Raw genomic sequence first — 27,048 nt, forward strand, 5'->3', positions numbered from 1 at the left:
GGCAGGGAAAGATTGTGTGACTCATCTGTCTGAGTCATCAGTGGAGAGAGCCGTCTGTGTGAGCCATTTCAGCAGGCAGGGAAAGACTGTGTGACTCATCTGTCTGAGTCATCAGTGGAGAGAGCCGTCTGTGTGAGTCATTTGAGCAGGCAGGGAAAGACTGTGTGACTCATCTGTCTGAGTCATCAGTAGAGAGAGCCAGCTGTGTGAATCATTTGAGCAGGCAGGGAAAGACTGTGTGACTCATCTGTCTGAGTCATCAGTGGAGAGAGCCGTCTGTGTGAGTCATTAGAGCAGGCAGGGAAAGACTGTGTGACTCATCTGTCTGAGTCATCAGTGGAGAGAGCCGTCTGTGTGAGTCATTAGAGCAGGCAGGGAAAGACTGTGTGACTCATCTGTCTGAGTCATCAGTGGAGAGAGTCAGAGAGCCGTCTGTCTGAGTCATCAGTGGAGAGAGCCGTCTGTGTGAGTCATTTGTGCAGGCAGGGAAAGTCTGTGTGACTCATCAGTCTGAGTCATCAGTGGAGAGAGCCGTCTGTGTGAGTCATTTGAGCGGACAGAAAGACTGTGTGACTCATCTGTCTGAGTCATCAGTGGAGAGAGCCGTCTGTGTGAGTCATTTAGCAGGCAGGGAAAGACTGTGTGACTCATCTGTCTGAGTCATCAGTGGAGAGAGCCGTCTGTGTGAGTCATTAGAGCAGGCAGGGAAAGACTGTGTGACTCATCTGTCTGAGTCATCAGTGGAGAGAGCCGTCTGTGTGAGTCATTAGAGCAGGCAGGGAAAGACTGTGTGACTCATCTGTCTGAGTCATCAGTGGAGAGAGCCGGCTGTGTGAGTCATTTCTGCAGGCAGGGAAAGACTGTGTGACTCATTTGTCTGAGTCATCAGTGGAGAGAGCCGTCTGTGTGAGTCATTTGAGCAGGCAGGGAAAGACTGTGTGACTCATCTGTCTGAGTCATCAGTGGAGAGAGCCATCTGTGTGAGTCATTTGAGCAGGCAGGGAAAGACTGTGTGACTCATCTCTCTGAGTCATCAGTGGAGAGAGCCATCTGTGTGAGTCACTTCTGCAGGGCAAAGAGAGAATGGAGACACTGCTCTACTCTACCGCTCAATGGGCTGCGGTAATTTACGGACCTTCAACGGCAGCTGGGGAAATCTCTATGAATTAGCACACAGACCGGGAAAATACAGAGTGCGGTATTTTCCCGACAAGATTTTTTTATTGCACTGCTGTTTATGAATCGAGGCCTTAGTCTCCAGGGCAGGGCTTCGGCAGCCATCTTGCCGTAGCCCTGCTCTGCCTCCGGGAGGCAGTCCCCACACGGGGCTGCGGGGAGATGAACAGGGCATGGGCGGGGAGAGAGGCAGAAGGAGGGGACCCAGGTGAGGGAGGGGGGGGATCTGTCCCCCCTCCCCACCGCTGTCCCCCCCTCCTTCTAGCGCTGCTCTTCTATCGGGGTCGTGACGACATCCCCCTGGGTGTCAGTCACCCGGGGTGCCCCGCTCCCCTGCGCCCCATGGTAGGGACGCCACTGATAGAGTGTGCTGTCACACAGGCACAGTGGAAAGGTATTTACTGGTATAATAGAGTGTGCTGTCACACAAATACAGTGGGAAGATATGCATTGGGCCTAATAGAGTGTGCGGTCACACAGATACAATGGGAAGGTATGCACTGGTATAATAGAGTGTGCGGTCACACAGATATAGTGGGAAGTTATGCACTGGTATAATAGAGTGCTGTCACACAGGCACAGTGGGAAGGTATGTGTCACGGACGGTTTTGGGGCCGCAGACGCGTCCTGGAACCGCCCGTGAAGAAAAAGCGATCGCACTCGATTCTCTGCATCGATTGCGCTTCAGATCAATAAAATCTGGATTGATTGTGTAGGAGCATCTGTCTTTTCTCAGCAGAGAGAAGACATCAGCTGAACTGCAGGATGGTTCTTTTGATATGCTAATGAGCAGGAACAAACCCTTGAGTTCAGGAAGCTAATCTCCACAGCGGGGCCATAGAAAGCCAGCCAAAGCGGCTCCAACCAGGCCAAATATGAATGCATGGGGGGTATGGTTTCTTACCTATTAGATAGAGACCGTATATCGCACAGCTATAAAATTCATATCGTCTTGTTCGGTAAAATCTGGCCATCGTGCTGATATGAAATTCATTGTGATAGTCCGTCCGGTTATTGAGGTATGACCCTTCTCAAGAACTGGACCCGCTGCCCTAGCTATGTCTGATGTCATATTAATCTGTATTTTCCGACAAGTATGAATCTGTTATCCCCCTAAATATAACGTGTATCGTTTGTGAGGTACTGCAGTTTGTAAGTTTAAAACCTAAAATCTCTCAGAGGGAATGAACTGTCATTGGTGGGTAACTCAGAGGGGGCCGGCATTGCCACACCCCCAAACCAGCTTAATCAAAAGCACATGGCTGGCAGGCGGGCCCTCAGTCCTCCAAATTCCACCTTCACGAAAGCACACTGCCAGCCAGGGGACCATGTGGTTGGCGGCCATCTTGTCTGAGCTGAAACAAAGGACACATGGCTAGCGGCCATCTTGATCGGCCATCTTGCCTGAACTGAACAAAGGACATCTTCCATTTTGCTTGGATTTTAAACTTTGCTGAAACGGAACAAAAGGAACTCTACAAGTTTTCCCAGAACGGACATATTTCCACAAACCCTAAGTATTTTCTCCTTTTTTTATTTCATACTGGCTATTACTGTTTTAATAATTGTTGATTTTAATAATTGTCTGTATATATTAATTATTTATATTGCCGTGAATAAAAGACTTCATCAAAGTCATTCACTGTTCCGCTACCCTGCTTATCAGCCGCACAACTGAACCAGACTTCTGAAGAGACGCTACTATTGTTGATATCTAGACAGAATAAAGTGTGTTTAACCATTTTTTATTCGCAGGACTAGTCAGTCAGTGGGTCCACTGGCCCATACCAGTGGTGGTGGCAGTTATACCCTGAAATCGTGTGTAAGTTGTAATTACCGTACCTCACAGGCTCCCTTCTGGTTTGTCTGCGGCCAATTCCCAACGGTTCCTACGCATTGACTGCGACCAGAGTTCGCACAATCCGTGCGCTGGCACCGTTTGGAAGGCATTTTGCAGTCTGACCACTAGGGCTCCTGTGACAGTATGCACTGGGCCTAATAGAGTGTGCGGTCACACAAATACAGTGGGAAGGTATACACTGGTATAATAGAGTGTGCGGTCACACAGATATAGTGGGAAGTTATGTACTGGTATAATACAGTGTGCTGCCAGTGGTGGGACTAAAAATCCCAGCTGGCCTGGCAACTGTCTGTGGGCTTTATCCATGCAGTGTCACCAACAAAGAGAGCTATGTTTTAGTAAGTTAAATCACAAATACAGTAAAAAATACAGTAAAAGATATGCACTGGTAATACAGTGTGCTGCCAGCATCGGCGGCACTACACTGGGGCTTAAGCCCCAGCTGACAAGCTGTCAGCCCCCCAAAAGCCCACCCGGCAGGGTTGCCAAGCAGCAGGTGGGGTGGAAGCGGGTGGAAGCGGAGAGGAAAAACACATGAGAAGAATATTAGCCCTCAAAAGAGCTTTTTGTGGGGTGCTTTCAGCAACAAAATTCAGCAAGGAGCAAGCTAACAACACCCTAACGCTTTCCCTAGCTCCAAATGTATCTCCCTTCCTCTCAATATAGCAGCATGAGCAGACTGAGAACATGGCAGCGTTTTTATAGGGGGAGCGGGGGTCCGTGGGTGAGTGCAGCCTGATTGGCTGCCATGTGTCTGCTGACTGTGATGTAGAGGGTCAAGTTTAGTCCAATGATGAGGTATAGGAGGCGGGTCGAACGCAATATGTATTCGCTACCTGCCACGGGTAGCCGATATCTGCGAGAACTACCTGTTCTCCCTGTATACAAACAACTGCAGATCCACTAAAAGCTCTATCAAAGTTATCAAATTTGCAGATGACAACACCATTGTTGGCCTCATCACCAATAACGATGAGCAGGCATACCGCCATCAGGTCGAAATAATTTGCAACTGGTGTAGAGAGAACGGGCTGGTCCTCAACTCCGCAAAAACCATTGAGATGATCATTGACTTTAGGAAGCATGCCCCCACTCCACCCCCAATCCATATTGACGGCACAGAAGTCGCAAGAGTCCCCTGCGCTAGTCTCCTGGGCACAACCATGTCCAACGACCTGAGGTGGAAGGCCAACACCATCTCCACCTAGAGGAAACCCCAGCAGAGACTATTCTTCCTCTGTCAACTGAGGTATGGTAAGTTCGGTATGGACCAGAAACTTCTGATGAGCTTCTACTCAGCCACAACTGACTCTGTCCTCTGCTCCTCTATCCTGGTCTGGTATGCTGGCTCCTCCGGCAGGGATAGACACAAGCTACAGAGGGTCAGCAGATCAGTGTAGAAAATCATCGGGAAACCCCCTCTGGACCTCCTCTACAACACCAGACTGTGCTCCAGAGCTTTGCGGATCGTGAACAATTCCTCACACCCAGGCTTCCACTTTTTCAGGTGGCTCCGTTCAGGCCAGAGGTATCGGTCCATCTTCACCAGGACCTCAAGGCACAGGAACAGCTTCTTCCCCTCAGCGGTCAAATCATTTAACTCGCTTTGACCCACTCCCTTTTCCCACCACCACCACCATCTCCCCCTCTCCTTAGGCCTACTGTAACGATTGGTGTCAGCGAGAACAGATTTTCTGATTATTGGTGATCTGCAGTATCACCAATAATACAGATGCTATACCTGATTATTTGGTGATCTGCAGAATCACCAATAATGCTAGTATAGCCAGACACAGGGCAACCAAATGTAATGACAGGTGTTTGGTGCAGCAGTAGAGAGATAGAGATACTCACTTCCCCAGAGGAACTGGTAGAGAGGAATATCTCTATAGAACACAGAAGTACAAACTCCAGCAAGCTGGAGATGCAGACAATGTGGGGATAAGTTAACCCGAGGATCGGGTAGTAAATAATAAAGCAAGTGTACTGATCACCTGAGGAGCAGGTGATTAAGACTGTACTGCAGCCGGAGATCACCTGAGGAGCAGGTGATCAAGAATGTACTGTAGCCACTGGTCACCTGAGGAGCAGGTTAAGAGGATTGTACTATAGTGGCTATTCACCTGAGGAACAGGTGATTAAGACTGTACTGCAGCTACTGCTCACCTGAGGAGCAAGTGATTCAGACTGTACTGCAGCTACTGGTCACCTGAGGAGCAGGTGATTCAAACTGTACTGCAGCTACTGGTCACCTGAGGAGCAGGTGATTCAGACTGTACTGCAGCTACTAATCACCTGAGGAGCAGGTGATACTAAACAGAGAATCCCTCACCAGTGACTAGGCTCACTGGCGAGGACAGGAGAGTCAGACAAGCAGCTTTGGCAACGGCCGGACAGATACGGTACAGAGACAGAAGGCTAAATCAGAGTAGAGTTCAGGCAGAGTCGGCAACTATGGCCTCGATTCATAAAGCATTACCTCATGCAGTAATGCTGAAAACAACAGACTTTACCGACCACTTAGCAAAATGTCAATTCATAAAGGCTGTTACCGCATGAAAAGCTGACATTACCGACCAGGGAGATAAATTACCGACTTAGCTGCAGTTACCGACAACACATGTCAGTAAATTGTCAGCAAATGTCAATTCATAAAGCCTGCAACAAGCGGTAAGCCTGGAGGTAGTTACCGACACCTCTGGTGAGGTCTTAACACGTTACCGACTGCTCTGACAGCTCTGATTAATGCAAAGTGCAGAGAGCCGAAGTCTGTTTGATTCATCTGTGGAGAGAGCCAGAAGCCGTCTGTGTGAATCATTTCAGCAGGCAGGGAAAGACTGTGTGACTCATCTGTCTGAGTCATCAGTGGAAAGAGGCGGCTGTGTGAGTAATTTCAGCAGGCAGGGAAAGACTGTGTGACTCATCTGTCTGAGTCATCAGTGGGAGAGCCAGAGAGAGCCGTCTGTGTGATTCATTTCTGCAGGGCAAAGAGGGAATCGGGACACTGCTCTACTCTACCGCTCAATGGGCTGCGGTAATTTACCGACCTCCAAGGGCAGCTGGGGAAATCTTTATGAATTAGCACACAGACCGGGAAAATACTGAGTGCGGTATTTTCCCGACAAGATTTTTTTTATCGCACTGCTGTTTATGAATCGAGGCCAATATCAGATAGACAAAGGTACAGAATCAGAAAGCAGAAGAGTAGTCAAGCTAGCAGAAGGTCATAACAAATAATACGATTCAATTAGTACTTTAAGCTATCAACAGAATCTGGCTAAGTGTGGATCCCCAGCTCCAGCTGGTTCTAGCACACTTTGGGATCTGACTAAGGTCTGAATGCTAACACGTAGCATTCGCAACAGCAGACGCGGAGCAACTGACCGGCATGTCCTATATATACTAGGAGCGCTCACCAGCGCCGCCCCAGTCACTCAGCCAAGCCGGAGCCTTGCTGGAGTCAGCTGACCAGCCGATCAGCTGACTCCCCTTCTACTTGCATAAAGGTCCTGTCGCGCGCGTAGCCCTTAGTCTATGAGCAATTGAAGGACCAGGCAAACTACCAGCATGTAACTGCGCGGCGGAGGCCGCCGGCTGAGACGCGGAGATAGCCGCCATGCCGTTAGCTGTTGCAGCAGTATCTCCGCTATCCATTACACCTACTAGCTGGAATTGCCCTTTAAGCATGCCTGCACTGCTGAACCCCATATTGTTTTGTGGAGTAACTACTGTATTGCATTTGCTTGTTGTATGCTACCCAGTTATCTCTACTATGTGTCCTTTCCTGTACTTAAAGCGGATCCAAGATGAAAACTAACTATAACAAGTAACTTGTCTATATATCTTATCTAAAGTGTAGATAGTTTACACAGCAAATGTAGCTGAAAACAGCTTTAATAGAATATGATTATTTCTTCCTGTGATACAATGACAGCAGCCATGTTGTTTCTAAACATTACACAGAGGAAGGCTTATCTGCATCTTCAGCACTCAGCCTGTGAAAAAAACGTAATCCCCCCTCCTCCTCCCCTCGGCGAAAATAAAGATGATTCTGAAAATACAAAGGGCTACAAGAAGCTAACGTCAGTGAGTACAAAATCCACAAGCTGATCGCGTATACAGGAGGCATCATCTGTTGCATACAGTATCTAGGCAGGACAGAACGAGAACTTGTACCTGAGATGGCGAGAAAATGTATACTTACCTGGGGCTTCCTGCAGGCTGCTCCCTCGCCGTCCTCTTCCTGTGCCTGGATCATCTGGCCCTTAAAAGTCCTCCAGTTGGGGCCAGTAAGCGCAGGCACATGCCTGGTCTGCAAACTAGATAACCTACCTGTGGAATCTGCCTACATGCACTGACAAATGCATAGGCAGGAGGGGTGAGGGTGGGGGATAGTAAAGTCAATGGGATGTAGGTTAGTTGGACGATTTTGTCGGTAGGTCAGTTGTGCTTCCCTGTTGCGCCCCCATCGTTCGAGAGCATTCTGCGCAGTAGAGCTGTGAACATGCAGAACGCTCCCGGACGACACGCGCAGCCAGGCTACAGATGCACAAAATGCTCCAGACCGGAGGCCTTTCAGGACCAGAAGATCCAGGCACAGGAAGAGGACATCAGGGAGCAGCCTGGAAGAAGCCTGAATCTATCAATGCAGCACAAGTTATAGCATCTGCATTAGGGAGGAGACTTGATCCTGGGGGAGGAGCCCCTGACCCTGGGGGGGTGGAGCCCTGAATCTGGGGGATGGAGCCCTGACTCTGGGGGTAAAGCCCTGTCCCTGGGGGTGGAGCTGTGTCCCTGGAGGAGGAGCCCCTGACCCTGGAGGAGGAGCCCCTGAACCTGGGGGTAAAGCCCTGACTATGGGGGTAGAGCCCTGTCCCTGCAGGAGGAGCCCCTGACCCTGGGGGTGGAGCGCCTGAATCTAGGGGATGGAGCCCTGACTCCATGGGTAAAGCCCTGTCCCTGGGGGTGGAGCCGTGTCCCTGGAGGAGGAGTCCCTGACCCTGGAGGAGGAGTCCCTAAATCTGGGGGATGGAGCCTGACTCTGGGGGTAAAGCCCTGACTATAGGGGTGGAGCTGTGTCCCTGGAGGAGGAGTCCCTGACCCTGGGGGTAAAGCCCTGACTATGGGGGTGGAGCCCTGTCCCTAGGGGTGGAGCCGTGTCCCTGGAGGAGTCCCTGACCCTGGGAGAGGAGCCCCTGAATCAGGGGGATGGAGCCCTGACTCTGGGGGTAAAGCCCTGACTATGGGGAGGAGCCCTGTCCCTGTGGGAGGAGCTCCTGGCACTGGGGGTGGAGCCATGACTCAAGGGGTTGGAGCCTTGTCCCTGGAGGAGGAGCTCCTGATACAGGGGGTGGAGCCTAGTCCCTGGAGGAGGAGCTCCTGACACTGGGGGCTGGAGCCTTGTCCCTGGAGGAGGAGCTCCTGACACTGGGGGTAAAGCCCTGACTATGGGGGAGAAGCCCTGACTATGGAGGAGGAGCCCTGTCCCAGGGGGAGGAGCTCCTGACACTGCAGGAGACGCTCCTGACACTGGGAGTGGAGCCCTGACACTGGGGGTGGAGCCCTGACTATGGAGGTGGAGCCCTGTCCCTGGAGAAGGAGCCCCTGACCCTGGTGGTGGAGCCCCTGAATCTGAGGGTAAAGCCCTGACTATAGGGGAGGCACCCTGTCCCTGGAGGAAGAGCCCCTGAATCTGGGGGAGGAGACCTGATTCTGGGGGTGAAGCCATGACCCTGGGGGAGGAGATCCAAACACTGGGGGATGGAGCCCTGACTCTGTGGGTAAAGCCCTGATTATGGGGGAGGAGCCCTGTCCCTGGAGGAGGAGTCCCTGAATCTGGGGGAGGGAGCCCTGACACTGGGGGTAAAGCCCTGACTGTGGGGTGGAGCTGTGTCCCTGGGGGTGGAGCCGTGTCCCTGGAGGAGGAGTCGCTGAACCTAGGAGTAAAGCCCTGACTATGAGGGTAGAGCCCTGTTTCTGCAGGAGGAGCCCCTGAACCTGGTGGTGGAGCTCCTGAATCTGGGGGATGGAGCCCTGACTCTGTGGGTAGAGCCCTGTCCCTGCAGGAGGAGCCCCTGACCCTGAGGGTGGAGCTCCTGAATCTGGGGGATGGAGCCCTGACTCTGTGGGTAAAGCCCTGTCCCTGGGAGTGGAGCCGTGTCCCTGGAGGAGGAGTCCCTGACCCTGGGGGTGGAGCTCCTGAATCTTGGGGATGGAGCCCTGACTCTGTGGGTAAAGCCCTGTCCCTGGGGGTGGAGCCGTGTCCCTGAAGGAGGAGCCCCTGACCCTGGGGTGGAGCCCCTGAATCTGGGGCATGGAGCCCCTGACCCTGGGGGTAAAGCCCTGACTATGGGGGTGGAGCTGTGTCCCTGGGGGTGGAGCCGTGTCCCTAGAGGAGGAGCCCCTGAACCTAGGGGTAAAGCCCTGACTATGAGGGTAGAGCCCTGTCCCTGCAGGAGGAGCCCCTGACCCTGAGGGTGGAGCTCCTGAATCTGGGGGATGGAGCCCTGACTCTGTGGGTAAAGCCCTGTCCCTGGGAGTGGAGCCGTGTCCCTGGAGGAGGAGTCCCTGACCCTGGAGGAGGAGTCCCTGAATCTGGGGGATGGAGCCCTGACTCAGTGGGTAAAGCCCTGTCCCTGGAGGTGGAGCCGTGTTGCTGGAATAGGAGTCCCTGACCCTGGAGGAAGAGCCCCTGAATCTGGGGGTGGAGACCTGATTCTGGGGGTGGAGCCATGACCCTGGGGGTGGAGCCCCTGACTCTGGGGGTAAAGCCCTGACCCTGTGGGAAGAGCTCCAGGCACTGGGGGTGGAGCCATGACTCTGGGGGGTGGAGCCTTGTCCCTGGAGGAGGCGCTCCTGACACTGGGGGGTGGAGCCTTGTCCCCGGAGGAGGAGCTCCTGACACTGGGGGGAGGAGCCTTGACCCTGGAGGAGGTGCTCCTGACACTGGGAGTGGAGACTTGACACTGGAGGAGGAGCTCCTGACACTGGGAGTGGAGACATGACACTGGAGGAGGAGCTCCCGACACTGGAGGGAGGAGCCTTGACCCTGGAGGAGGAGCTCCTGACACTGGGAGTGGAGACATGACACTGGAGGAGGAGCTCCTGACACTGGAGGGAGGAGCCTTGACCCTGGAGGAGGAGCTCCTGACACCGGGGGGGGGGGAGGAGCCAGTGAATATAGGGGTGGCACACAGAGGCAGCATGGTGTTGTGCCTGTGGATTTGTGCTGCCCCGCATGCGCAGTAGGAATCTAGGAGACTGTGCGGCCACAGTTCCTATTGAATGATGCTGCTGGTGGTAGAATAGTAACTATCTCCGCTCCCACACATCCTACACTCCTCACATTGTCAGGATAGGGAGGGAATCCCCCCGAACGACCTCTATAGCACATTGCAGCCCCCGAGACCCGCTGGTTCAGGAGATAGATTAGAGAAACCAATCTCGGGAACCAGCGGTGCTCGGGGGCTGCTGGCATAGAGGTAGTTCTGGGGTTCCCTCCCTACCCTGACATTGGGCTCTATTCTCAATGATTTACCGCATGCGGAAATGCACTTGCGGTAAATTGCCAACTGAAAAAAAAACCATCTTGATATTCACAAATGTTTACGCATGAAATTAACCGCATGCGTAAAATTTTACGCATGAATTACCTGCATGCGTAAAAAAGTTCGCAAAAGTCGGTAGTTTCCGCAAAAAAATCAGAATTCACAAAAAAAAAGAGGCGCCTTTTTTCTGACTTAACTACCGAATTTTTATCACCTACTAGTACTTGGTGATATATTTCGCTTCCCATTGACTTACATGGAGTCTGGAGCCTTCAGTGCTGTGTTTGCTGAACTTTATTTTTTTTTTTGGACAAGTTTTTTTATGCCACTTTTTTCCACCTGGTTTCTGCATGTTTACTATGTAATTACGCATGTTTCCCAATTTTTTTTACGCATTGTTCCCGCATGTGGGAAATTATTATTATTATTGATTCCGTGGCGCTGTACAAAGTAAGAAACAAACATGGGGTACATAATACAGACAATGGAATACAAGATACATAATTAGTGACAAAATACAAAAAATTATACAGCATACAAAATACAGAAGTGGTAATGACAGTGATAAAAGTAACATGATGAATAAAATGTATAATGATTTCCAAGACACAAAAGGGGGAGAGAGCCCTGCCCTTGTGAGCTTACAATCTAAAGGGAATGGGGGAAACAAGAGGAGGGGTAGTATACGATAAAATATATAGAGGCTTTGTGTTTTAGGATACCTAGTAGGAGTGCAATTTGGTCTTAGGACAAAGGGAAGTGGCCTAGGGTAGCGCATATGCTTGTCGGAACAAATGAGTTTTTAGAGAGCATTTAAAAGTAACAAAGGTTGGCGAGTGACAGATGTGTTGTGGGAGGGCATTCCAGAGGAGGGGTGAAGCGCGTGCAAAGTCGTGTAAACGTGAATGTGAGGAGGTAATTCTAGAGGAGGACAACAGAAGATCGTGTGCCGATCTGAGATTGCGATTGGGTTTGTATCTGGAGATTAGTGAGGATATGTACCGGGGAGAGAGATTGTGCAGAGCTTTGTAGATTAAGGTTAGGAGTTTGAACTGGATCCTCTGGGTAATTGGCAGCCAGTGAAGAGCTTGACAGAGAGGGTCAGCTGAGGAAGATCGAGAAGAAAGATGAATGAGACGAGCAGCTGAGTTCAGTACCGACTGGAGCGTGGCCAGTTTGTTAGAAGGTAGTCCACAGAGTAGTACGTTGCAGTAGACCAGACGAGAAATTATAAGAGCATGTATTAACATTTTGGTTGTGTCTTGAGTGAGAAAGGGACGGATGCGAGATATATTTTTGAGTTGGAGATGGCAGGAGCTGGTTATGGAGTTAAGATGAGGAATAAAAGAGAGAGAAGAGTCGAATATTACCCCCAAGCACCGTGCTTTGGGAACTGAAGTTATGGGAGTGTTATCAACATTTATAGTTACTTCAGGCAGAGAGGTGGCCAGAGACGGTGGAAAAATTATTAGTTCTGTTTTACTCATATTAAGTTTTAGGAAGCGAGAGGACATGAAGGAGGATATAGCAGACAAGCAGTCAGGAACACGTTTGAGGTGGGAGTTAAGGTCTGGGCCCGAGAGGTACAGTTGCGTATCGTCTGCATACAGGTGGTATTGAAACCCGAATGAGTTGATTAAGTCACCAAGACCATGCATGTAGATGGAAAAGAGGAGAGGACCAAGGACAGAGCCTTGAGGAACCCCGACAGACAAAGCATGCGGAGAAGGGATCTGATCTGAGTAGGAGACTGTGAAGGACCTTCCAGAGAGGTAGGAAGATAACCATGTGAGAGCAAGGCCCTTTATTCCTACATATGAAAGTATTTGTAAGAGTAAGGTGTGGTCAACCGTATCAAATGCTGATGACGGGTCAAGAAGGATGAGTATGGAAAATTGACCTTTGGATTTGGCTGTAAGAAGGTCATTGGCCACTTTGGTAAGGGCTGTCTCCGTGGAGTGGTTAGAGCGAAAGCCAGACTGGAACTGATCAAGTAGGGAATTAGCAGATAAATAATGGCTTAATTCTGCATGTATATGGCGTTCAAGTAGTTTGGATGCAAATGGGAGAAGTGACACTGGGTGGTAGTTGGCAAGTGTGGTAGGATCTAGAGAAGGTTTTTTAAGTAGTGGTGTCACAACAGCTTTTTTGAGTGGGGACGGAAGGGTGCCTGTAGAGAGGGACAGGTTAACCACTTACCGACCGCCCACTGCACAGGGGCGGCCGGAAAGTGGATCCCGCAAGGACCGCCGCATGCACAGAGGCGGCGGTCCTTGTACGGGCATAGGCGGAGCGATCGCGTCATCCGTGACGCGATCCTCTGCCAGTAACTGGCTCCGCCCCCCTCGCGCTGTAACCCGCCGGCCGTTCGGAAGCGCCGGCGGGTTACTAGCACCCGGATCGCCGCATACAAAGTGTATAATACACTTTGTAATGCATACAAAGTGTATTATACAGGCTGCCTCCTGCCCTGGTGGTCCCAGTGTCCGAGGGACCACCAGGGCAGGCTGCAGCCACCCTAGTCTGCACCCAAGCACACTGATTTCCCCCCCTGCCCCCTGATCGCCCACAGCACCCCTCAGACCCCCCCCTGCCCACCCCCCAGACAACTGTTTGCACCCAATCACCCCCCTAATCACCCATCAATCACTCCCTGTCACTATCTGTAAAAGCTATTTTTTTTATCCCCCCCTGCCCCCTGCTGATCACCCCCCCACCCCTCAGATTCTTCCCAGACCCCCCCCCCTGTGTACTGTATGCATCTATCCCCCTGATCACCTGTCAATCACCTGTCAATCACCCCCCTGTCACTGCCACCAATCAATCAGCCCCTAACCTGCCCCTTGCGGGCAATCTGATCACCCACCCACACCAATAGATCGCCCGCAGATCCGACGTCAGATCACCTCCCAAGTGCAGTGTTTACATCTGTTCTCTACCCTAAACACCCACTAATTACCCATCAATCACCCATCAATCACCCCCTATCACCACCTGTCACTGTTACCCATCAGATCAGACCCTAATCTGCCCCTTGCGGGCACCCAACCACCCGCCTACACGCTCAGATTGCCCTCAGACCCCCCCCCCCCCTTATCAATTAGCCAGTGCAATATTTACATCTGTTCTTCCCTGTAATAACCCACTGATCACCTGTCAATCACCTGTCAATCACCCATCAATCACCCCCTGTCACTGCCACCCATCAATCACCTCCTGTCACTGTCACCCATCAATCAGCCCCTAACCTGCCCCTTGCGGGCAATCTGATCACCCACCCACACCAATAGATCGCCTGCAGATCCGACGTCAGATCACCTCCCAAGTGCAGTGTTTACATCTGTTCTCTACCCTAAACACCCACTAATTACCCATCAATCACCCCCTATCACCACCTGTCACTGTTACCCATCAGATCAGACCCTAATCTGCCCCTTGCGGGCACCCAATCACCCGCCTACACGCTCAGATTGCCCTCAGACCCCCCCCTTATCAATTTGCCAGTGCATTATTTACATCTGTTCTTCCCTGTAATAACCCACTGATCACCTGTCAATCACCTATCAATCACCCCCTGTCACTGCCACCCATCAATCACCCCCTGTCACTGCCACCCATCAATCAGCCCCTAACCTGCCCCTTGCGGGCAATCTGATCACCCACCCACACCAACAGATCGCCCGCAGATCCGACGTCAGATCACCTCCCAAGTGCAGTGTTTACATCTGTTCTCTACCCTAAACACCCACTAATTACCCATCAATCACCCCCTATCACCACCTGTCACTGTTACCCATCAGATCAGACCCTAATCTGCCCCTTGCGGGCACCCAATCACCCGCCTACATGCTCAGATTGCCCTCAGACCCCCCCTTATCAATTCGCCAGTGCATTATTTACATCTGTTCTTCCCTGTAATAACCCACTGATCACCTGTCAATCACCCCCTGTCACTGCCACCCATCAATCACCCCCTGTCACTGCCACCCATCAATCAGCCCCTAACCTGCCCCTTGCGGGCAATCTGATCACCCACCCACACCAACAGATCGCCGGCAGATCCGACGTCAGATCACCTCCCAAGTGCATTATTTACATCTGTTCTCTACCCTAAACACCCACTAATTACCCATCAATCACCCCCTATCACCACCTGTCACTGTTACCCATCAGATCAGACCCTAATCTGCCCCTTGCGGGCACCCAATCACCCCCCTACATGCTCAGATTGCCCTCAGACCCGCCCTTATCAATTCGCCAGTGCATTATTTACATCTGTCCTTCCCTGTAATAACCCACTGATCACCTGTCAATCACCCCCTGTCACTGCCACCCATCAATCACCCCCTGTCACTGCCACCCATCAATCAGCCCCTAACCTGCCCCTTGCGGGCAATCTGATCACCCACCCACACCAACAGATCGCCGGCAGATCCGACGTCAGATCACCTCCCAAGTGCATTATTTACATCTGTTCTCTACCCTAAACACCCACTAATTACCCATCAATCACCCCGTCACTGCTACCCATCAGACAAGAGAAAAGCAACCCCTCAATGTGTACCAAATACAAAGAGCACTTTGGACCAAGATTCAAGGAAGTATAATATATCTTTATTAAAGCCAAAAGGAAATTAAAAACATCTAAAACGAGGCAAGCCGTGACCAGGCCTGTAGGTGGCCCCCAATAACGAAAATAATACAGGTGGCCTCGTTAACATTAACATGTACAGGATATATCGGTATATGAATGGTGCGGTCCTCTCAAAGCATTGCGTAAAAGTGATGCTTCAGTATTGCCATGTAATTGAATAAATGTGTATAAATAAAATACTGAATCACGCAATGCATGAGAAGGGGCGCACCTGTGTAAAAACCCTGTACAACAAAGTCTATCCCTGACTGGTGTTACATAAGTTACTAATATGTAGATACATCACACACAGACCAATACATAAATCAAAAGTGCGTATCAGTGCATATTAGGAAGCAATAGCTTAACAATTTATAAAGTGCATTGTGCTAAGAGGTAGTAATTTGCCAATGAGGAACAAACAGGTGTAATGACATGATTGTTATAATCATAATGACTCCGTAACAAAAATTGCATCCTGTTTTTTATCATCCTACAAGTTCCAAAAGCTATTCTAATGTGTTCTGGCTCACTGCAGCACTTTCTACTATCACCATCTCTGTAATAAATCAACTTATCTCTCTCTTGTCAGACTTGTCAGCCTGTGTCTGGAAGGCTGCCAAGTTCTTCAGTGTTGTGGTTCTGTGATGCATCTCCCCCCTCCAGGCCCCTCTCTGCACACTGCTGTGTATTATTTAGATTAGGACAGCTTCTCTCTTCTCTCTTATCTTTTACAAGCTGGATAAATCCTCCTCTGAGCTGGCTGGGCTTTCACATACTGAGGAATTACATACAGGCAGAGCTGTCTGCACTCTGCAGGAAGAAACAGCCTGACACTTCAGTGGAAGATAGCTGCAGGGGGAAAGAAACACACAAATGATCTCTTGAGATTAAAAAGGAAGGGTGTATACAGCCTGCTTGTGTATGGATGTATTTCTATGTGTGGACATACTGTACATCAACCTACTTCCTGTTTTGGTGGCCATTTTGTTTGTTTATAAACAAACTTTTTAAAACTGTTTTTGACTACTTTTAATGCGGCGAGGAGCGGCAAAATTGTGACAGAGGGTAATAGGAGATGTCCCCTAACGCACTGGTATGTTTACTTTTGTGCGATTTTAACAATACAGATTCTCTTTAAGGGGGGTAAAGCCCACGGTCCTCAAGTGGTTAAATAGTGATGTTAGTGCAGGCATGAGAGATGAGGATAGCTGCGGAATGAAATGGGAGGGAATAGGATCCAAAGAACAAGTGGTTAGATAAGCTTTGGCAATTATAGAGGAGAGAGAATGTTCAGAGAGTGGAGAGAAGGCAGTTAGAGAGCAGTCAATGAGAGGTGTGGAGGTGGGATTTGAGGGCTGCTTGGAGAATTCACTTCAGATTTTGTCAATTTTATCAGTGAAGTATGTTGCAAATTCTTCCGCTGATAAGCAAGATGAAGGAGGAGGGGGATGGAGAACGGAGTTGAAGGTGCTGAACAAGCGTTTTGGATTGTGTACTTGGGCGGATATTAGGGAGGAAAAATAGGCTTGTTTTGCCACAGAGTGTGGAACATTTTTAGTGAATGTGGAAAAAATGCGGAATTTATCACATGCGGTAATATAGCAGTAAAAAATCTCTGACCGCATGTGTGATTGAGAATAGAGCCCAATGTGGGGACTGTAGGATGTGAGGGAGCGGAGATTAGTGATGGGTCCTTCTCTAAGAGGCGGCTCTTTGCTGCGAACGACAAGAGCCGGTGTAATGTATGATTGCGCTGTCCGGAAGCTCCTCCCACACTGAGTAGCACGCATGCTGGTTCCGGGGCTTCCTTCCACACTGAGTAGCACGCATGCCCAGTGTGAAGTTATTGATGCTGCTAGAGGTAAAATACTAAATATCTCCGCTCCCACATCTCTTACACTCCCCAAATTTTCAGGGTAGGGAGGTGACCCCCCGAACGACCTCAATGCCAAATTGCAGCCCCCGAGACCCGCTGGTTCAGGAGATAGATTACAGAAACCTATCTCGGGAACCAGCGGGGCTCGGGGGCTGCAATTTGGCATAGAGGTAGTTCTGGGGGTCACCTCCCTACCCTGAAAATTTGGGGAGTGTAAGAGATGTGGGAGCGGAGATATTTAGTATTTTACCTCCAGCAGCATCGTTCTATAGGAAATGTGACCGCACAGTCTCCTCCTGCGCATGCGGGGCAGCGCAAATCCACAGGCAGCGTCATCAGACACAACACCGGTTCTCAGTTTTGAAAGAGCCGATGCCTCAGCCGCCCCACAGAGCTCTGCTTTGCTGTGTAATAAAGGGCGCTGAGGCATGCTGGGAGATGTAGTCCTCCTCTGCTCAGCCGCCCCGCACAGCTCTGCCTTGCTGTGTAATAAAGGGTGCTGAGGCATGCTGGGAGATGTAGTCCTCCTCTGCTCAGCCGCCCCACACAGCCCTGCTTTGCTGTGTAATAAAGGGCGCTGAGGCATGCTGGGAGATGTAGTCCTCCTCTGCTCAGCCGCCCCACACAGCTCTGCCTTGCTGTGTAATAAAGGGCGCTGAGGCATGCTGGGAGATGTAGTCCTCCTCTGCTCAGCCGCCCCGCACAGCCCTGCTTTGCTGTGTAATAAAGGGCGCTGAGGCATGCTGGGAGATGTAGTCCTCCTCTGCTCAGCCGCCCCGCACAGCCCTGCCTTGCTGTGTAATAAAGGGTGCTGAGGCATGCTGGGAGATGTAGTCCTCCTCTGCTCAGCCGCCCCTCACAGCCCTGCCTTGCTGTGTAATAAAGGGTGCTGAGGCATGCTGGGAGATGTAGTCCTCCTCTGCTCAGCCGCCCCTCACAGCCCTGCCTTGCTGTGTAATAAAGGGCGCTGAGGCATGCTGGGAGATGTAGTCCTCCTCTGCTCAGCCGCCCCACACAGCCCTGCTTTGCTGTGTAATAAAGGGCGCTGAGGCATGCTGGGAGATGTAGTCCTCCTCTGCTCAGCCGCCCCACACAGCTCTGCCTTGCTGTGTAATAAAGGGCGCTGAGGCATGCTGGGAGATGTAGTCCTCCTCTGCTCAGCCGCCCCGCACAGCCCTGCCTTGCTGTGTAATAAAGGGCGCTGAGGCATGCTGGGAGATGTAGTCCTCCTCTGCTCAGCCGCCCCGCACAGCTCTGCCTTGCTGTGTAATAAAGGGCGCTGAGGCATGCTGGGAGATGTAGTCCTCCTCTGCTCAGCCGCCCCACACAGCCCTGCCTTGCTGTGTAATAAAGGGTGCTGAGGCATGCTGGGAGATGTAGTCCTCCTCTGCTCAGCCGCCCCACACAGCTCTGCCTTGCTGTGTAATAAAGGGCGCTGAGGCATGCTGGGAGATGTAGTCCTCCTCTGCTCAGCCGCCCCACACAGCCCTGCCTTGCTGTGTAATAAAGGGCGCTGAGGCATGCTGGGAGATGTAGTCCTCCTCTGCTCAGCCGCCCCACACAGCCCTGCTTTGCTGTGTAATAAAGGGCGCTGAGGCATGCTGGGAGATGTAGTCCTCCTCTGCTCAGCCGCCCCACACAGCCCTGCCTTGCTGTGTAATAAAGGGCGCTGAGGCATGCTGGGAGATGTAGTCCTCCTCTGCTCAGCCGCCCCACACAGCTCTGCTTTGCCCTGCAATAAAGGGCGCTGATGCATGCTGGGAGATGTAGTCCTCCTCTGCTCAGCCGCCCCGCACAGCTCTGCCTTGCTGTGTAATAAAGGGCGCTGAGGCATGCTGGGAGATGTAGTCCTCCTCTGCTCAGCCGCCCCGCACAGCCCTGCCTTGCTGTGTAATAAAGGGTGCTGAGGCATGCTGGGAGATGTAGTCCTCCTCTGCTCAGCCGCCCCGCACAGCTCTGCCTTGCTGTGTAATAAAGGGCGCTGAGGCATGCTGGGAGATGTAGTCCTCCTCTGCTCAGCCGCCCCACACAGCTCTGCCTTGCTGTGTAATAAAGGGCGCTGAGGCATGCTGGGAGATGTAGTCCTCCTCTGCTCAGCCGCCCCACACAGCTCTGCCTTGCTGTGTAATAAAGGGCGCTGAGGCATGCTGGGAGATGTAGTCCTCCTCTGCTCAGCCGCCCCGCACAGCTCTGCTTTGCTGTGTAATAAAGGGCGCTGAGGCATGCTGGGAGATGTAGTCCTCCTCTGCTCAGCCTCCCCGCACAGCTCTGCTTTGCTGTGTAATAAAGGGCGCTGAGGCATGCTGGGAGATGTAGTCCTCCTCTGCTCAGCCGCCCCGCACAGCTCTGCCTTGCTGTGTAATAAAGGGTGCTGAGGCATGCTGGGAGATGTAGTCCTCCTCTGCTCAGCCGCCCCACATAGCCCTGCTTTGCTGTGTAATAAAGGGCGCTGAGGCATGCTGGGAGATGTAGTCCTCCTCTGCTCAGCCGCCCCGCACAGCTCTGCCTTGCTGTGTAATAAAGGGCGCTGAGGCATGCTGGGAGATGTAGTCCTCCTCTGCTCAGCCGCCCCGCACAGCCCTGCTTTGCTGTGTAATAAAGGGCGCTGAGGCATGCTGGGAGATGTAGTCCTCCTCTGCTCAGCCGCCCCACACAGCCCTGCCTTGCTGTGTAATAAAGGGTGCTGAGGCATGCTGGGAGATGTAGTCCTCCTCTGCTCAGCCCCCCCACACAGCCCTGCTTTGCTGTGTAATAAAGGGCGCTGATGCATGCTGGGAGATGTAGTCCTCCTCTGCTCAGCCGCCCCACACAGCTCTGCCTTGCTGTGTAATAAAGGGTGCTGAGGCATGCTGGGAGATGTAGTCCTCCTCTGCTCAGCCCCCCCACACAGCCCTGCTTTGCTGTGTAATAAAGGGCGCTGATGCATGCTGGGAGATGTAGTCCTCCTCTGCTCAGCCGCCCCACACAGCTCTGCCTTGCTGTGTAATAAAGGGCGCTGAGGCATGCTGGGAGATGTAGTCCTCCTCTGCTCAGCCGCCCCACACAGCCCTGCCTTGCTGTGTAATAAAGGGCGCTGAGGCATGCTGGGAGATGTAGTCCTCCTCTGCTCAGCCGCCCCGCACAGCCCTGCCTTGCTGTGTAATAAAGGGCGCTGAGGAATGCTGGGAGATGTAGTCCTCCTCTGCTCAGCCGCCCCGCACAGCTCTGCCTTGCTGTGTAATAAAGGGTGCTGAGGCATGCTGGGAGATGTAGTCCTCCTCTGCTCAGCCGCCCCACACAGCTCTGCCTTGCTGTGTAATAAAGGGCGCTGAGGCATGCTGGGAGATGTAGTCCTCCTCTGCTCAGCCGCCCCGCACAGCCCTGCTTTGCTGTGTAATAAAGGGTGCTGAGGCATGCTGGGAGATGTAGTCCTCCTCTGCTCAGCCGCCCCGCACAGCTCTGCCTTGCTGTGTAATAAAGGGCGCTGAGGCATGCTGGGAGATGTAGTCCTCCTCTGCTCAGCCGCCCCGCACAGCTCTGCCTTGCTGTGTAATAAAGGGTGCTGAGGCATGCTGGGAGATGTAGTCCTCCTCTGCTCAGCCGCCCCTCACAGCCCTGCCTTGCTGTGTAATAAAGGGTGCTGAGGCATGCTGGGAGATGTAGTCCTCCTCTGCTCAGCCCCCCCACACAGCCCTGCTTTGCTGTGTAATAAAGGGCGCTGATGCATGCTGGGAGATGTAGTCCTCCTCTGCTCAGCCGCCCCACACAGCCCTGCCTTGCTGTGTAATAAAGGGTGCTGAGGCATGCTGGGAGATGTAGTCCTCCTCTGCTCAGCCGCCCCGCACAGCCCTGCCTTGCTGTGTAATAAAGGGCGCTGAGGCATGCTGGGAGATGTAGTCCTCCTCTGCTCAGCCGCCCCGCACAGCTCTGCCTTGCTGTGTAATAAAGGGTGCTGAGGCATGCTGGGAGATGTAGTCCTCCTCTGCTCAGCCGCCCCACACAGCTCTGCCTTGCTGTGTAATAAAGGGCGCTGAGGCATGCTGGGAGATGTAGTCCTCCTCTGCTCAGCCGCCCCGCACAGCCCTGCCTTGCTGTGTAATAAAGGGCGCTGAGGCATGCTGGGAGATGTAGTCCTCCTCTGCTCAGCCGCCCCGCACAGCTCTGCCTTGCTGTGTAATAAAGGGTGCTGAGGCATGCTGGGAGATGTAGTCCTCCTCTGCTCAGCCGCCCCACACAGCTCTGCTTTGCTGTGTAATAAAGGGCGCTGAGGCATGCTGGGAGATGTAGTCCTCCTCTGCTCAGCCGCCCCACACAGCTCTGCCTTGCTGTGTAATAAAGGGCGCTGAGGCATGCTGGGAGATGTAGTCCTCCTCTGCTCAGCCCCCCCACACAGCTCTGCCTTGCTGTGTAATAAAGGGTGCTGAGGCATGCTGGGAGATGTAGTCCTCCTCTGCTCAGCCCCCCCACACAGCTCTGCTTTGCTGTGTAATAAAGGGCGCTGAGGCATGCTGGGAGATGTAGTCCTCCTCTGCTCAGCCGCCCCACACAGCTCTGCCTTGCTGTGTAATAAAGGGCGCTGAGGCATGCTGGGAGATGTAGTCCTCCTCTGCTCAGCCGCACCGCACAGCTCTGCCTTGCTGTGTAATAAAGGGTGCTGAGGCATGCTGGGAGATGTAGTCCTCCTCTGCTCAGCCGCCCCGCACAGCCCTGCTTTGCCCTGCAATAAAGGGCGCTGATGCATGCTGGGAGATGTAGTCCTCCTCTGCTCAGCCGCCCCACACAGCCCTGCTTTGCTGTGTAACAAAGGGTGCTGAGGCATGCTGGGAGATGTAGTCCTCCTCTGCTCAGCCGCCCCACACAGCCCTGCCTTGCTGTGTAATAAAGGGTGCTGAGGCATGCTGGGAGATGTAGTCCTCCTCTGCTCAGCCCCCCCACACAGCTCTGCCTTGCTGTGTAATAAAGGGCGCTGAGGCATGCTGGGAGATGTAGTCCTCCTCTGCTCAGCCGCCCCACACAGCCCTGCCTTGCTGTGTAATAAAGGGTGCTGAGGCATGCTGGGAGATGTAGTCCTCCTCTGCTCAGCCGCCCCACACAGCTCTGCTTTGCTGTGTAATAAAGGACGCTGAGGCATGCTGGGAGATGTAGTCCTCCTCTGCTCAGCCGCCCCGCACAGCTCTGCCTTGCTGTGTAATAAAGGGTGCTGAGGCATGCTGGGAGATGTAGTCCTCCTCTGCTCAGCCGCCCCACACAGCTCTGCCTTGCTGTGTAATAAAGGACGCTGAGGCATGCTGGGAGATGTAGTCCTCCTCTGCTCAGCCGCCCCGCACAGCTCTGCCTTGCTGTGTAATAAAGGGTGCTGAGGCATGCTGGGAGATGTAGTCCTCCTCTGCTCAGCCGCCCCGCACAGCTCTGCCTTGCTGTGTAATAAAGGGTGCTGAGGCATGCTGGGAGATGTAGTCCTCCTCTGCTCAGCCGCCCCACACAGCCCTGCCTTGCTGTGTAATAAAGGGTGCTGAGGCATGCTGGGAGATGTAGTCCTCCTCTGCTCAGCCGCCCCACACAGCCCTGCTTTGCTGTGTAATAAAGGGCGCTGAGGCATGCTGGGAGATGTAGTCCTCCTCTGCTCAGCCGCCCCACACAGCCCTGCCTTGCTGTGTAATAAAGGGTGCTGAGGCATGCTGGGAGATGTAGTCCTCCTCTGCTCAGCCGCCCCGCACAGCCCTGCCTTGCTGTGTAATAAAGGGCGCTGAGGCATGCTGGGAGATGTAGTCCTCCTCTGCTCAGCCGCCCCACACAGCTCTGATTTGCTGTGTAATAAAGGGCGCTGAGGCATGCTGGAAGATGTAGTCCTCCTCTGCTCAGCCGCCCCGCACAGCCCTGCCTTGCTGTGTAATAAAGGGCGCTGAGGCATGCTGGGAGATGTAGTCCTCCTCTGCTCAGCCGCCCCGCACAGCTCTGCTTTGCCCTGCAATAAAGGGTGCTGAGGCATGCTGGGAGATGTAGTCCTCCTCTGCTCAGCCGCCCCACACAGCCCTGCCTTGCTGTGTAATAAAGGGCGCTGAGGCATGCTGGGAGATGTAGTCCTCCTCTGCTCAGCCTCCCCGCACAGCTCTGCCTTGCTGTGTAATAAAGGGTGCTGAGGCATGCTGGGAGATGTAGTCCTCCTCTGCTCAGCCGCCCCACACAGCTCTGCCTTGCTGTGTAATAAAGGGTGCTGAGGCATGCTGGAAGATGTAGTCCTCCTCTGCTCAGCCTCCCCGCACAGCTCTGCCTTGCTGTGTAATAAAGGGTGCTGAGGCATGCTGGGAGATGTAGTCCTCCTCTGCTCAGCCGCCCCACACAGCTCTGCCTTGCTGTGTAATAAAGGGCGCTGAGGCATGCTGGGAGATGTAGTCCTCCTCTGCTCAGCCGCCCCACACAGCTCTGCCTTGCTGTGTAATAAAGGGTGCTGAGGCATGCTGGGAGATGTAGTCCTCCTCTGCTCAGCCGCCCCTCACAGCCCTGCCTTGCTGTGTAATAAAGGGCGCTGAGGCATGCTGGGAGATGTAGTCCTCCTCTGCTCAGCCGCCCCACACAGCCCTGCCTTGCTGTGTAATAAAGGGCGCTGAGGCATGCTGGGAGATGTAGTCCTCCTCTGCTCAGCCGCCCCGCACAGCTCTGCCTTGCTGTGTAATAAAGGGTGCTGAGGCATGCTGGGAGATGTAGTCCTCCTCTGCTCAGCCGCCCCACAGAGCTCTGCCTTGCTGTGTAATAAAGGGCGCTGAGGCATGCTGGGAGATGTAGTCCTCCTCTGCTCAGCCGCCCCGCACAGCTCTGCCTTGCTGTGTAATAAAGGGTGCTGAGGCATGCTGGGAGATGTAGTCCTCCTCTGCTCAGCCGCCCCACACAGCCCTGCCTTGCTGTGTAATAAAGGGCGCTGAGGCATGCTGGGAGATGTAGTCCTCCTCTGCTCAGCCCCCCCACACAGCCCTGCCTTGCTGTGTAATAAAGGGCGCTGAGGCATGCTGGGAGATGTAGTCCTCCTCTGCTCAGCTGCCCCGCACAGCTCTGCTTTGCTGTGTAATAAAGGGTGCTGAGGCATGCTGGGAGATGTAGTCCTCCTCTGCTCAGCCGCCCCACACAGCTCTGCCTTGCTGTGTAATAAAGGGTGCTGAGGCATGCTGGGAGATGTAGTCCTCCTCTGCTCAGCCGCCCCGCACAGCCCTGCTTTGCTGTGTAATAAAGGGCGCTGAGGCATGCTGGGAGATGTAGTCCTCCTCTGCTCAGCTGCCCCGCACAGCTCTGCTTTGCTGTGTAATAAAGGGCGCTGAGGCATGCTGGGAGATGTAGTCCTCCTCTGCTCAGCCGCCCCACACAGCTCTGCCTTGCTGTGTAATAAAGGGCGCTGAGGCATGCTGGGAGATGTAGTCCTCCTCTGCTCAGCCGCCCCGCACAGCTCTGCCTTGCTGTGTAATAAAGGGCGCTGAGGCATGCTGGGAGATGTAGTCCTCCTCTGCTCAGCCGCCCCACACAGCTCTGCCTTGCTGTGTAATAAAGGGCGCTGAGGCATGCTGGGAGATGTAGTCCTCCTCTGCTCAGCCGCCCCACACAGCTCTGCCTTGCTGTGTAATAAAGGGCGCTGAGGCATGCTGGGAGATGTAGTCCTCCTCTGCTCAGCCGCCCCACACAGCTCTGCCTTGCTGTGTAATAAAGGGCGCTGAGGCATGCTGGGAGATGTAGTCCTCCTCTGCTCAGCCGCCCCACACAGCTCTGCTTTGCTGTGTAATAAAGGGTGCTGAGGCATGCTGGGAGATGTAGTCCTCCTCTGCTCAGCCGCCCCGCACAGCTCTGCCTTGCTGTGTAATAAAGGGTGCTGAGGCATGCTGGGAGATGTAGTCCTCCTCTGCTCAGCCGCCCCACACAGCCCTGCCTTGCTGTGTAATAAAGGGTGCTGAGGCATGCTGGGAGATGTAGTCCTCCTCTGCTCAGCCGCCCCGCACAGCTCTGCCTTGCTGTGTAATAAAGGGTGCTGAGGCATGCTGGGAGATGTAGTCCTCCTCTGCTCAGCCGCCCCACACAGCTCTGCTTTGCTGTGTAACAAAGGGTGCTGAGGCATGCTGGGAGATGTAGTCCTCCTCTGCTCAGCCGCCCCGCACAGCCCTGCTTTGCTGTGTAATAAAGGGCGCTGAGGCATGCTGGGAGATGTAGTCCTCCTCTGCTCAGCCGCCCCACACAGCTCTGCCTTGCTGTGTAATAAAGGGCGCTGAGGCATGCTGGGAGATGTAGTCCTCCTCTGCTCAGCTGCCCCGCACAGCTCTGCTTTGCTGTGTAATAAAGGGTGCTGAGGCATGCTGGGAGATGTAGTCCTCCTCTGCTCAGCCGCCCCGCACAGCTCTGCCTTGCTGTGTAATAAAGGGTGCTGAGGCATGCTGGGAGATGTAGTCCTCCTCTGCTCAGCCGCCCCGCACAGCCCTGCTTTGCTGTGTAATAAAGGGTGCTGAGGCATGCTGGGAGATGTAGTCCTCCTCTGCTCAGCCGCCCCACACAGCTCTGCTTTGCTGTGTAATAAAGGGCGCTGAGGCATGCTGGGAGATGTAGTCCTCCTCTGCTCAGCCGCCCCACACAGCTCTGCCTTGCTGTGTAATAAAGGGTGCTGAGGCATGCTGGGAGATGTAGTCCTCCTCTGCTCAGCCGCCCCACACAGCCCTGCCTTGCTGTGTAATAAAGGGCGCTGAGGCATGCTGGGAGATGTAGTCCTCCTCTGCTCAGCCGCCCCACACAGCTCTGCCTTGCTGTGTTATAAAGGGCGCTGAGGCATGCTGGGAGATGTAGTCCTCCTCTGCTCAGCCGCCCCACACAGCTCTGATTTGCTGTGTAATAAAGGGCGCTGAGGCATGCTGGGAGATGTAGTCCTCCTCTGCTCAGCCGCCCCACACAGCCCTGCCTTGCTGTGTAATAAAGGGTGCTGAGGCATGCTGGGAGATGTAGTCCTCCTCTGCTCAGCCGCCCCACACAGCTCTGCCTTGCTGTGTAATAAAGGGCGCTGAGGCATGCTGGGAGATGTAGTCCTCCTCTGCTCAGCCGCCCCGCACAGCTCTGCCTTGCTGTGTAATAAAGGGCGCTGAGGCATGCTGGGAGATGTAGTCCTCCTCTGCTCAGCCGCCCCACACAGCTCTGCTTTGCTGTGTAATAAAGGGTGCTGAGGCATGCTGGGAGATGTAGTCCTCCTCTGCTCAGCCGCCCCGCACAGCTCTGCCTTGCTGTGTAATAAAGGGTGCTGAGGCATGCTGGGAGATGTAGTCCTCCTCTGCTCAGCCGCCCCACACAGCCCTGCCTTGCTGTGTAATAAAGGGCGCTGAGGCATGCTGGGAGATGTAGTCCTCCTCTGCTCAGCCGCCCCACACAGCTCTGCCTTGCTGTGTAATAAAGGGCGCTGATGCATGCTGGGAGATGTAGTCCTCCTCTGCTCAGCCGCCCCGCACAGCTCTGCCTTGCTGTGTAATAAAGGGTGCTGAGGCATGCTGGGAGATGTAGTCCTCCTCTGCTCAGCCGCCCCGCACAGCTCTGCCTTGCTGTGTAATAAAGGGTGCTGAGGCATGCTGGGAGATGTAGTCCTCCTCTGCTCAGCCGCCCCACACAGCTCTGCCTTGCTGTGTAATAAAGGGTGCTGAGGCATGCTGGGAGATGTAGTCCTCCTCTGCTCAGCCGCCCCGCACAGCTCTGCCTTGCTGTGTAATAAAGGGCGCTGAGGCATGCTGGGAGATGTAGTCCTCCTCTGCTCAGCCGCCCCACACAGCTCTGCCTTGCTGTGTAATAAAGGGCGCTGAGGCATGCTGGGAGATGTAGTCCTCCTCTGCTCAGCCGCCCCACACAGCCCTGCCTTGCTGTGTAATAAAGGGTGCTGAGGCATGCTGGGAGATGTAGTCCTCCTCTGCTCAGCCGCCCCACACAGCCCTGCCTTGCTGTGTAATAAAGGGTGCTGAGGCATGCTGGG

This window comes from Hyperolius riggenbachi, chromosome 1 (genome assembly GCF_040937935.1).
Source record: "Hyperolius riggenbachi isolate aHypRig1 chromosome 1, aHypRig1.pri, whole genome shotgun sequence".
NCBI lineage: Eukaryota > Metazoa > Chordata > Amphibia > Anura > Hyperoliidae > Hyperolius > Hyperolius riggenbachi.